This window comes from Pongo pygmaeus, chromosome 18 (genome assembly GCF_028885625.2).
Source record: "Pongo pygmaeus isolate AG05252 chromosome 18, NHGRI_mPonPyg2-v2.0_pri, whole genome shotgun sequence".
In the NCBI taxonomy this organism is placed as follows: domain Eukaryota; kingdom Metazoa; phylum Chordata; class Mammalia; order Primates; family Hominidae; genus Pongo; species Pongo pygmaeus.
Window position 1 is genome coordinate 1,422,452 of NC_072391.2, and position 12,850 is coordinate 1,435,301.

The following is a 12,850-nucleotide window of genomic DNA, read 5'->3' on the forward strand; positions in this document are numbered from 1 at the left end:
AGAACTAACACTCAGACCAAAAATTTTCTCACCAAGACAATTTACTTTTTTTTTTTTTTTGAGACAGAGTCTCGCTCTGTCACCCAGGCTGGAGTGCAGTGGTGCGATCTTGGCTCACTGCAGTCTCCACCTCCCGGGTTCAAGTGATTCTCCTGCCTCAGCCTCCTGAGTAGCTGGGATTACAGGTGCCCACCACCACGCCCAGCTAATTTTTGTATTTTTACTACAGATGGGGTGTCACCATGTTGGTGAGGCTGGTCTCGAACTCCTGACCTCGTGATCCACCCGCCTTGGCCTCCCAAAGTGCTGGGATTACAGGCGTGAGCCACCGCACCCAGCCCCAAGACAATTTACTTCTATAGAAGGGTGCATCTCACAGATGGAGCAATGGCGAGAGCACACCTGGACAGGGGAGGGGAAGGGGTTCTTATCCCTGACGCAGGCAGCCCCTCCTGCTGTGTCGTTCCCCTATTGGCTAGGGTTGGACAGCACAGTCTAAGCTAATTACAATTGGCTATTTTAAAGAGAGCAGGGGTACGAGTCGGAGTGGCAGAGTGAGTAGTTTGGTGGGAAGGACAGTTACAGAACAGGTGACTCAGGATGTGTCAGGGCAGAGCAGGTGACAGGGGTGACTCAGGGCGGAGCAGATGACCGGGGAAGAGATGTGAGCTACTGATTAGAACTGGTGGGAAAGTTGTTGAATGAAACTAGAGGCAAGGGGGCAAAGAGAACCAGGAAGTTAAGCTTTGAAATGGAGAATCAAAGAATAAGAGAGCTGAACAAAACTGACATGCTGATTCTTTGAAGAGAAACTCGGAGTTCACTATATTTAACACAGTGAGCTGATATAGCGTCACTGCACTCCAGCTGGGGAAAGAGCAAGACTCTCTCTCCAGAAAACAAAAACAAAAACAATAACAAAACAGCGGTAGCCCAGCCACCTTCACACATTCTCAGGACCTCCTAAGGGTGTGTCATGGCCAAATCCTTAACCGTGGCAAAATAAACTTCTAAATTGATTGAGTTGTATCTCAAATACTTTTGGCTCACATATCCTTTGTAATAAATCTGTAATAGTAAATAAAGCATTTCCCTAAGTCCTGTGAGCCACTCTAGCCAATTGTTGGGCTCAAGAAGTGGGTCCCGGGAATGGCCTATTTGTAGCCAGGTCAGACAGAAATCGTGGGTAACCTGTGGGTAACCACAGTCCAATGCCTGGCAGGTCAGCGTACCAACGCCAAGGGCTGTAGTAGAGAAGCGTTTTATTTTTATTATTCTTTTTTCAAGACAGAGTGTTGCTCTGTTGCCCAGGCTGGAGTACAGTGGCATGATCTCGGCTGACTGCAACCTCCACCTCCTGGGTTCAAGTGATTCTCCTACCTCAGCCTCCTGAGTAGCTGGGATTACAGGTGCCTGCCACCACGCCCAACTAATTTTTGTATATTTAGTAGAGATGGGGTTTCACCATGTTGGCCAGGATGGTCTCAATCTCTTGACCTCGTGATCCACCCACCTCGGCCTCCCAAAGTGCTGGGATTATAGGCGTGAGCCATTGTGCCTGGCCTGAAATTCTTTATAGATGCATATCTCCCCCCACAAAAGATGGCTTTGCAGGGCCATTTCAAAATACAGCAAAGAAACATAATTTGGAGGCCAGGTGCAGTGGCTCATATCTGTGTCTTTTTAGTTTTTTGTAGAGATGGGATCTCACTGTGTTTCCCAGGCTGGTCTCAAACTCCTGGGCACAAATGATCCTCCCACCTGGGCCTCCCAAAGTGCTGGAATTATAGGTGTGAGCCACCGTGTCTAGCCTGAGAAAGGGGAACGCTTGTGTCCTAAAGATGGGTGTATTAATTTCCTGCCACTGCTGTAACAAATTACCGCAAACGTGGTAGCTTAAAACAATGGAAATTATTTATGTGTTTAAGTCCTGTCTTTTCTTATTGTCATGATGCCTGTGCCACTCCCTGCTGCCTCCATAGCCACGCCGTCCCCTCCTGTTTGCATCCCCTCTGTGGAACCCTCTTTTTTTTTTTCAGATGAAGTTTCACTCTGTCACCCAGGCTGGAGTGCAATGGTGTGATGTCCGCCTCCCGGGTTCAAGCCATTCTCAGGCCTCAGCCTCCAGAGTAGCTGGGATTACAGGCCACCACGCCCAGCTGATTTTTGTAGTTTTAGTAGAGACGGGGTTTCACCGTGTTGCCCAGGCTAGTTCCAAACTCCAGACCCCACGTGATTTGCCCGTCTTGGCCTCCCAAAGTGCTGGGATGACAGGCGTGAGCCCCCGCACCCGGCGAACCCCTCTTATTAGAAAGATGCACAGGATCCCATTCAGAGCCCACCTGGATAATCTCTCAGCATCCTTAACTTAATCACATCATTTGCTACATGAGACCCAAAGGTTCCGGGAATTAGGACACGGACATATCTGTGGGGAGCCACCGTTGAGCACGCCACAGTGGGGAGGGGACAAGCATGTACAGACACCCTGGAAGACAATTCAGCCACACTTAGTGAAATTAGGGGTACTTGTGTCCCCTCCTGGACAGACTGTGCCCAGAGAAAATTCTCACACGGAAGATCAGGTACCATTCGAACAGGAGTGCATCCAGAAATGAGGTGGGAGAAAGCCACAGATGTTCACTCAGGGGTTCACTCAGCACCGTCACTTGATTCCCAAAGCACAGTGCTGAGAGGAAGACGCCCCCAAACAAGAATCCTTGCCTCAGGCTCTGCTCCAGGGGAGCTGATGGGAGACCCAGACCTACAGCAAACCCTGGGAAAAGTGCCGAGCTCACGCTGCATCTGAGTTCTGCCAGGGAGCATGGCAACGAAGGGTGTGATGGCCCCAAGTGGATTTCACAGCACTGGGGAATCCGAAAGTTTCCGTCCGATCACCAGATCCCAGCCCAAGGAACACGGGCCCTGGTTCTTTCCTCCAGGTCCCGAGGCCAGCAGGGTTTCTCCTTCGATGGTCCTTCTGTCTGTCCCCCAGGGCTCCCTCTCCTCCCCCTGCTCCGCACAGCAGGCTGCCCCAGCTCCCTGCCCTCTTCACCGGGTCACCCCCCACACCCATCCCCCTGGGTGGGAGGACTACCGGACGGCCAGGGGCCAAACCTACACATGTGACCTGCAGCGTATTTCACCACGGCAGGTGAAACCTGAGAACTGCGGGGGCAAAGGTAGAACTTTTTTCTGTTTTCTTTTTTTTTCCTTTCATGTCTAGTCCTGCAGAGAGAACTTTTATTTTCTAAGTGAAATAATTTTTCCCTCTCAAGCTCTAAGTCTGTTTGATTCAGCCAACTGAATCCAGACATTTTCAGTCAACGGCCAGCACGGTTCTGGCTGGTTCATTCATTCATTCATTCATTCCACGGATAACTCACTAAGCACCCACCACAGGTCAGGCACTGCTCCAGACACCAAGAATACGGCAGTGAACGCACAGGCAAATGTCCCTGCTCTCCTGGATCCACAAGACGGCAGGACCCAGGGAACAGGTTTCAGAGCCAAATTACCCCAGCCTCCAAAAGGTTGAGAAATGCTCTGTAGCTAATACCCCCCGAAACGCCTGCACCCAGTGAGCATGCCTGTGTACACCTGCTCCAGCGCACACACACTTATGTAAGCGGGTATAAAATGTGAGCAATTTCTGTAGCCCTGAAAGCCTGTCTAAGAAGCCGAAGTTTGTTTAAAAAAAAAAAAATTTTTTTTGACAGTGCCAGGGTTGGCGGGGGTGGCCGGGTGCGGTGGCTCACGCCTGTAATCCCAACACTTTGGGAGGCTGAGGCGGGCGGATCACCTGAGGTCAAGAGATGGAGACCAGCCCTGGCCAACATGGCAAAACCCCATCTCTACTAAAAATACAAAAGATGAGCCAGGCGTGGTGGGCGCCTGTAATCCCATCTACATGGGAGGCTGAGGCATAAGAATCACTTGAACCCAGGAGGCAGAGATTGCAGTGAGCCGAGATCACGCCATTGCACTCCAGCCTGGTCCACAAGAGCGAAACTCAGTCTTAAAAAAAAAAGTGTCAGGCTACCTTGCTAAGAAGCTGAAGTTTCACAAGTCGGCTTCAGATGGCGGCTACAGCGTCCGACCCACCATCCATGCGCGTGGGAATCCCAGGAGCCCAACCCCACCTGGCTGCAGCCCCATGTCAGGAGACCTGGTCCAACCTGCTGCCCCGCCTCCCCACGTCCCTCCTGCTGGGTGGGGTGAGGGCTGAGAGCCCACACGCCCGGGTGTGAGACTCTGCAGAGGAGTGACTGCAGGTCTGCCTGCCCTGCCTCAAGCGTCTTAGACACCAGTCAGTGCCCCACTGTCCTGGCCAAAGTGTGTCCTTTGTGCCCCAACACAAGCACAGCCCACTCTGCAGGCGCAGCTCTGGGCCCAGGCATCCGGTGTCCCTGGAGGGGTCCCCACAGCCTCAGGCAGAGCCCCTCCCGGGGGCGGCCCCACAGTAACACCCACTCCAGGGCCATGGCCGTGTCCCCTGAGGCACCAGCGTTTCAGGGCAGGGCGAGCAGGGGGCGGCAAGCAGCCCAGGAGGCGGCAGGCAGCCCAGGAGGCGGACGGACTCGGCGCCCTGCCTGGGTGGTTGCGATTCGCTGTGTGGCTGCGCCGTCCCACCTAACCTCCCGGCAGCTCTGCCCGGCTGGCCGTCTGTTGAGCCCTGTTGACAAACCTCCCCTCGTCTCCTGCTCCAGCGTCCACCCCGCCGCAGGCCCCTCTGCTGACCCCTGCTGCCCTCTTGCCTCTGCCCGCCCCCTCCCAGGCTGCCTCCCCATGGGGCTTCACGCACCTGCACAGCCGGGACAGCCAGGTCTACACTCCACCGGGTCCCAGGCTCCCGGAGCCCAGCAGGACCCAATCTGAGCTCCCCTGTCGACCCTCGGCCACCCAGACCTGCAGACCCGGCATCCTCCAGCCACCCAAACCCTAGGCCAGGGGGTCACCCCGGACTCCCCCTGCCCTCTCACTCCCTGCAAGTCTGAGTCTCAGGTACCCCTCTATCCACCTCTCTGCACGGCCCTTTCCACACCACCGAGCCCCCACACCCCAGATTTCTGCAGGAGTTCGGCTGACAGGTTTCCCGCGAGGGTCCTTCCCCTCCCAGCTGCTCCACAGCTCTGATCCAAGCAGAATGCGAATCGCTTGTGTTATGAAGACCTTACTCTGGTGCCCCTCTGCCGGCGGGAGAGAGTCCGAATTCCTTGCTGGGCTCGATTCAGGCAGCCCCCACCCCTGAGCCTTCAGCCTGGCCATTAGGAACCACGCCCTGGCCCACTCTCTCTGACCGCACCCTTCACCGCTGCATCCCGGAAACTCCATGCCCACCTCAACGCCACCTCCTCCAGGAAGGCTGCCTGGATCTGTGAGGGTGTTGGGGCCTTTTCCACTGTCCTCACAATAGTGTGGCTCAGGCTCTGCAGCAACCCCCACCTTGCTGACCATCTCCCCAGCGGCCTGTCAGCTCAGGACGGAGGTGGTGGCAGGAATGGATCCTCCTTTACCCTAGCACGGTGCTGGCCCAGCATGAACACACATTCAGGGAGCTTCTGCTGTCTTGAAAACAACAGAGAGTAAATATGAAGTTGGGTCAGGCATAGTGGCTCATGTCTGTAATCCCAGCAGTTTGGGAGGCCGAGGTGGGCCTCCTCACCTGAGGTTAGGAGTTCCAGACCAGCCTGGCCAACATGGTGAAACCCTGTCTTTACAAAAATACAAAAAGTAGCTGGGCATGATGGCAGGTGCCTGTCAACCCAGCTACTCGGGAGGCTGAGGTGGGAGAATCGCTTGAACCCAGGAGGCGGAGGTTGCAGTGAGCCAAGATTGCCTCACTGCACTCCAGCCTGGGCGAAAGAGCGAGACTCCATCTCAAAAAATAAAAAATAGGCCGGGCATGATGGCTCATGATGGCTTATGCCTGTAATCCCAGCACTTTGGGAGGCCAAGGCGGGTGGATCACCTGAGGTTAGGAGTTTGAGACCAACCTGGCCAACACGGTAAAAATACAAAATTAGCCAGGCATGGTGGCGTGCACCTGTAATCCCAGCTACTCAGGAGGCTGAGGCAGGAGAATTGATTGTACTCAGGAGGCGGAGGTTGCTGTGGGCCGAGATTGTGCTGCTGCACTCCAGCCTGGGAACAGAGTGAGATTTTGTCTCAAAAAAAAAAAAAAAAAAAACTAAAACAAACAATAATAAAAATGTTGAATTATAGTGTGGGCGGGGCACAGTGGCTCACGCTGCAATCCCAGCACTTTGGGAAACTGAGGTGGGACGATCGCTTGAGCCCAGGAGTTAGAGACCAGCCTGGACAACGTGGTAAAACCCAGTCTCTATAAAAGGTACAAAAATTAGCGGGGTGTGGATTAGTAGGGTGTGGTGGTTCACACCTGTAGTCCCAGCTACTTGGGAGGCTGCGGTGGGAGGATCGCTCGAGACTGGGGATGTCAAGGCTCCAGTGAGACAGGATTGCACCACTGCACTCCAGCCTGGGTGGCAGAATGAGACTCTGTCTCAAAATTAAATCAAGTTATGTTAAATTAGCCATGCATGGTGGCTCAAACCTGTAATCCCAGCACTTTGGGAGGCCGAGGCAGGAGGGTCCCTTGGGCCCAGGAATTTGAACCAGCTGGGGCAACACAGGGAGACCCTGTCTCTAAATTTATTATTTATTTATTTTTGAGACGGAGTCTCTCTCTGTCACCCAGGCTGGAGTGCAGTGGTGTGATCTCAGCTTACTGCAACCTCCACCCCCCCCGGTTCAAGCGGTTCTCCAGCCTCAGCCTCCTGAGTAGCTGGGATTACAGGCGCCTGCCACCATACCCGGCTAATTTTTGTATTTTTAGTAGAGATGGATTTTCACCATGTTGGTCAGGCTGGTCTTGAACTCCTCACCTCAAGTGATCCACCCACCTCGGCTTCCCAAAGTGCTGGGATTACAGGTTGTGAGTCACTGTGCCCGGCCAAGGGCTGCGATTTAGAGGAGGCCCGAAAGAGCCACCGGGCGGCTAGGGTAGCAGGGCGGGGCATGTGGGTGGGGCACTGCTCAGGGAAAGGCATGGAGGCAGGAAGCAGCACAAGTGTGCAGGAGCCAGGCTGGGGCAGAGGGACGACGTGGAGGGAACACGGCATGGGCAGGCCACTCCTGCCTCATCCGAGGGCTCCTGGTCTTAGCAGCATCTATCAGAGGCAGAACAGGCTGCAGTCGGGGAGAGAGAGGAGGGTACCTGACCCGCCCACATGTACCAGGACAAGAATGCTGCACGCAGGGCCACACACCCCGGTCTGTGGGCTTTTCCGTCTGTTTCAGAGGGTGGGGGGCCAAAAAGCCCCAGCTCCCGGCTGGACGCTCCCTGCACGGGTTTCCAGGGGCTGCCACGACTCCACCGGGCGCTCTCTTTATTCTCTGCAGTGCTCACAATGGTCATCCCAACTGTGCCGGCCACGAGCAGGACTGGAGACCCATCCCTCACCCCAATCTGGTCCCGGCCTCTCTCTTCTGCGACAGAGGTGATCAATTTGGGGATTGGCAGTGACAGGCATCCAATGAGGCCCACCTCTTTGGGAGTGCAGAAAATCAAAGCTGTAGGTCACGGGCACAGGGAAACAGAAATGGCCCCAGACTTTGTTTCTACCCCCACCATTCTTCTAGCGGATGGGAACCTGTGAGCCTGGTGACCACCAGGAAGCAGCACAGTCAGGAGCGAGGGAGCGGGCTTTGCACCTTCTCCCCACTGAGCCTCCCAGCCTGGGGAACTTGAGACTAGAAGACACCCCCCGCACTCCCTGGGGCCAGCCAGAGGCTGAGGGCCCAGGCCTCTGAGGTTAGGGGGTTCCCTCAGGGAGCTCGGGAGGAGCCCTGCAGAGCACAGTAGGATCGGGGCACAGCTGGGTCACAGCCGCTGGGCAGTATCTTCTGAAACCCTCATCCTGGCTGGTTGAGCTGCAGGGGAGACCCCCAGAGAGTCTAGGGCGTGTCCTCAATTGGAGGAGGAAGTGAGGTACATCCGGGCTGGAGGTGCAGGAACCAGAGTCATTTTTTGTTTGCTTGTTTTTTTGTTTGTTTTTTTTTGGAAACGAGCCTCACTCTGTCGCCCAGGCTGGAGTGCAGTGGCGCGATCTCCACTCACTGCAAGCTCCGCCTCCCAGGTTCACGCCATTCTCCTGCCTCAGCCTCCCGAGTAGCTGGGACAACTGGCGCCCGCCACCACGCCCGGCTAATTTTTTGTATTTTTAGTAGAGACAGGGTTTCACCGTGTTAGCCAGGATGGTCTTGATCTCCTGACCTCATGATCTGCCTGCCTCGGCCTCCCAAAGTGCTGAGCCACCGCGCCCGGCCTTGTTTTGGTTTTTTTGAGACAGTGTCTCGCTCTGTCACTCAGGCTAGAGTGCAATGGCATGATCTCGGCTCACTGCAACCTCTGCCTCCTGGGTTCAAGCGATTCTCCTGCCTCAGCCTCCCCAGTAGCTGGGATTACAGACGCCCACCACCACGCCTGGCTAATTTTTGTATTTTTTAGTAGAGATGGGGTTCCACCATGTGGGCCAGGCTGGTCTTGAACTCCTGACCTCAGGTGATCCACCTGCCTCAGCCTCCCAAAGTGCTGGGATTACAGGCGTGAGCCACCGCACCCAGCCCTCCAGAGCCATTTTCTTATTGATGTAGGGATTTTCTATATTCCAGATTTTTTTGTTATTTTTTTGAGACAAAGCTTCTTCTGTCGCCCAGGCTGGAGTGCAGTGGCGCAATCTCAGCTCACTGCAACCTTCGCCTCCCGGGTTCAAGCGATTCTTGTGCCTCAGCCTCCCCAGGAGCTGGGGTGGTGTGCACCACCATACCCAGCTAACTTTAGTATTTTTTAGTAGAGACGGGGTTTCACCGTGTTGTCCAGGCTGGTCTGGAACTCATGACCTCAAGTGATCTGCCCACCTCAGCCTCCCAAAGTGCTGGGATTACAGGCGTGAGCCACTGCGCCCAGCCTATTATCCTGGATATTAACTCCTTCTCAGATATGTGAATTTTTTTTTCTTTTTATTTTTAAACGGAGTCTTGCTCTGCCACCCAAGCTGGAGTGCAGTGACGCCATCTCGGCTCACTGCAACCTCTGCCTCCCGTGTTCAGGAGATTCTCCTGCCTCAGCCTTCCAAGTAGCTGGAATTACAGACGTGCACCACCACGCCCAACTAATTTTTGCATTTTTAGTAGAGACAGGGCTTCACCATGTTGGCCAGGCTGGTCTCAAACTCCTGAGCTCAAGCGATCCGCCCTACTCAGCCTCCCAAAGTCCTGGGATTACAGGCGTGAGCCACCGCGCCTGGCCCAAGGCTGACTTTTGAGCTGGTTTTTGTGCGTGCTCCAGGGTAAGGGTCCACCTTCACTCTACAGCAGAGGCCCTTCTTCCTCTGGCGGAATCGGCCCTCAGTGAAGTGGCCTGTGCTCTCAAACCCCTGTGTGGAGCCTGGCCCCAGCAGACCCCAGAGGGGGCACCCAGGGCACTGGAGGTCCTGCCCTACTGCAGGCAGCTCCGCATCACACTTCCTGCTCCCCTCCCAAGGGGACCAGGGCAAAGGTGGGCGCGTGCCTGGCACAGTCAGCCACAAGCCTTGCCCAGGATCTTATAGTTACTGATTCAAACCCCCCACCCTCTCCAAGCCTCAGTTTCTCCTTAGTACCCAGGGAGCTGGACCCAACAAGTCCCCTCTCCTTGAAAACATGTGTGCCAGGTGCAGGCTGCTCAAAGGACACTTCTGGGCTGAGGATGCGCAACTGAGGGAGCCTCTTCCCTCCCCCACCTGCTCCATGCCCCTCACCCCCACCTGCTCCATGCTCCTCACCCCACCTGCCACAGCCTCCCCAAACCCCAGCCCCTCCCGGCACTACTTCCCACCAGGACAGGAATTCTCTGAGTGCCTGAGCCATATCTCCTCAATCCCTCACCACACACACACACAGGGAACCAGGGCCTTGTCTTGTTTCTCCTGTTCCACAACCTTCTATGGCTCCCATGGCCCACAGGTTCAGGCCCAGGCCCTCCCCAGCCACACACCACATCCAGTCGGTCTCCCCAAGCCCCACTCATGACAAGCCCCCCACCTTGCCAGCCCTGCCCTCTCTGTGCCTGAGGCTGCAGCGGGATCCGCCCAGGCCCGTGGCTCTCCTTGCTTTTCTTTGGCCACGGCCTTTACTGGCTGACGCCTCCCCACACAGCCCTGTGCTGACATCTTTGCCAGAAAGATGGCCTTGGAACCTTAGCCCATGCCAGGAAGCCAAAGGGCCATATCCCTCTGCCAGGCTTGCCCAGGGGGCTGGTTAGGAATGCAGATTTCAGCTGGGCGTGGTGGCTCATACCTGTAATCCCAGCACTTTGGGAGGCCGAGGTGGGCGGATCACTTGAGGTCAGGAGTTTGAGACCAGCCTGGCCAACATGGTGAAACCCCATCTCTAATAAAAATATAAAAATTAGCCAGGTGTGGTGGTACACGCCTGTAATCCCAGCTACTCGGGAGGCTGAGACGGGAGGATCGCTTGAACCCAGGAGGTGGAGGTTGCAGTGAGCCAAGATGGCGCCACTGCACTCTAGCCTGGGAGACACAGTGAGACTCCATCTGACAAAAAAAAGGAAAAAAAAAAAAAGCAGATTCCCAGGACCTCAAGGCTGGGGGCTGGGAGAGCAGGTGTCTAGACAGGCCACGGAGGCTCTGAGCCCAAGTTGCAGCCAGGACAGGCCCACGCTGGTCTTGGTGGGACAGGGCTGTGTGCGGCTCCTAGGGACTGGAGTCTGGGGGAGGCCGCCCCTGGTGCCCTGGACCCCCATCCCCGCGGCTGCGCCTCCCAGGCAGGCCGACCCAGGGTGTGTGGCCGCCCCTCCTGCTGTGGGTGCCTGCCAGGGAAGTGCCTGCTGGGGACCCTGTGGGAGGTGGTGGGAGAATGAGTGAGGCAGGCAGGGAGTGAATGAGTGAGGGAGGGAATGCGTGAGTGAGGGAGGGAATTAATGCATGAGTGAGGGAGGGAATGAGTGAGGGAGGGAGGGAATTAATGCATGAGTGAGGGAGGGAATGAGTGAGGGAAGGAATGAATGAATGAGGGAGGGAGGGAATGAATGAGTGAGGGAGGGAATTAGTGAGGGAGGGAATGAATGAGGGATGGAATGAATAAGGGAGGGAATGAGTGAGGGAGGGGGGAATGAATGAATGAGTGAGGGAGGGAGTGAATGAATGAGGAAGGGAATGAATGAGGGAGGGAGGGAATGAGGGAAGTAGGGAATGGATGAGGGATGGAATGAATAAGGGAAGGAATGAGTGGGGGGGAATGAAGGAATGAGTGAGGGAGGGAGTGAATGAATGAGTGAGGAAGGGAATGAATGAGGGAGGGAGGGAATGAGTAAGGGATGGAATGAATAAGGGAGGGAATGAGTGAGGGAGGGAATGAATGAGTGAGGGAGGGAATGAGAGAGGCAGGGAATAAGTGAGGGAGGGTGGGAATGAATGAGTGAGGGAGGGAATGAGTGCGGGAGGGAGGGAATGAGTAAGTGAGGGGGGGAATGAGTTTGTGAGAGTGGGAATGAGTGAGGGAGGGAGGGAATGAACGAATAAGTGAGGGAGGGAATGAATGAATGAGGGAGGAAATGAGTGAGGGAGGGAATGAGTGAGGGAAGGAATGAATGAGTGATGGAGGGAATGAATGAATCAGTGAGGGAGGGAATGAGTGAGTGAGGGAGGGAACTAACGAGGGAGGGAGGGAATGAGTGAGGGAGGGAAGGAATGAATGAGGGTGAGAATGAATGAATGAGGGCGGGAATGAGTGAGTGAGAGCAGGAATGAGTGAGAGGGAGAATGAGGGAGGGAGGGAATGAATGAATGAGTGAGGGAGGAAATGAGTGAGGGAGGGAATGAGTGAGTGAGGGAAGGAATGAATGAGTGATGGAGGGAATGAATGAATCAGTGAGGGAGGGAGGGAGTGAGGGAGAGAATTAATGAGGTAGGGAGGGAATGAGTGAGGGAGGGAAGGAATGAATGAGGGTGGGAATGAATGAATGAGGGCGGGAATGAGTGAGTGAGAGTGAGAATGAGTGAGGGAGGGAGGGAATGAATGAATGAGTGAGGGAGGAAATGAGTGAGGGAGGGAATGAGTGAGTGAGGGTGGGAATGAATGAGTAAGTGAGGGAGGGAATGAGTGAGGGAGGGAAGGAATGATTGAGTGATGGAAGGATTGAATGAATGAGTGAGGGAGGGAATGAGTGAGTGAGGGAGGGAATGAGGGAGTAGGGGAGGGAATGAATGAATGAGTGAGGGAGGGAATGAACGAATGTGGTCACTCCGCGCGGTCCCCAAGCACTCGGACACCGTGACCTTGGCTGCGGCCCCGCCGTCGGCGAAATGCGGGCGGGGAGGGGGGGGCCGGGAGAGCCCGGGGGCCGGCACGGCCGCGCGTTGGCAAACGGAGTGTCCCGCGCGCTCGCGGGTCTGGGGGCCTCCGGACCCGGTCCCGGGTGTTGCGTGGGCGGGAGGGGGGTCCGGAAGCGCCCCTCCCCCACAGGCTCGCCCCGCCCCCGCCCCCGCCGCTCGCAGTCCCCACGACCCGTCCGCGCCCCCGCCCAGGGCCAGCCCCCAGATTAGGGAGCATCCACACTTCTCCTCCCGTCGGTCATGCTCGCATTCGGCCTTTTGTACGGGGTCCGCTCATTGGGCGGATCAGAAGGTCTCCCCGCCTACCGCCCCGAACTGGCCAATTGCAAGGGGTTTCACAGGGCGCTGAACTCGCGGGAGCGTCACCGTCCTGCGACGCTTCAGAGGATCCTTAGGCCTCGGTGGTCTTTGGCCCCCGGCCCCAGGCCCTGACC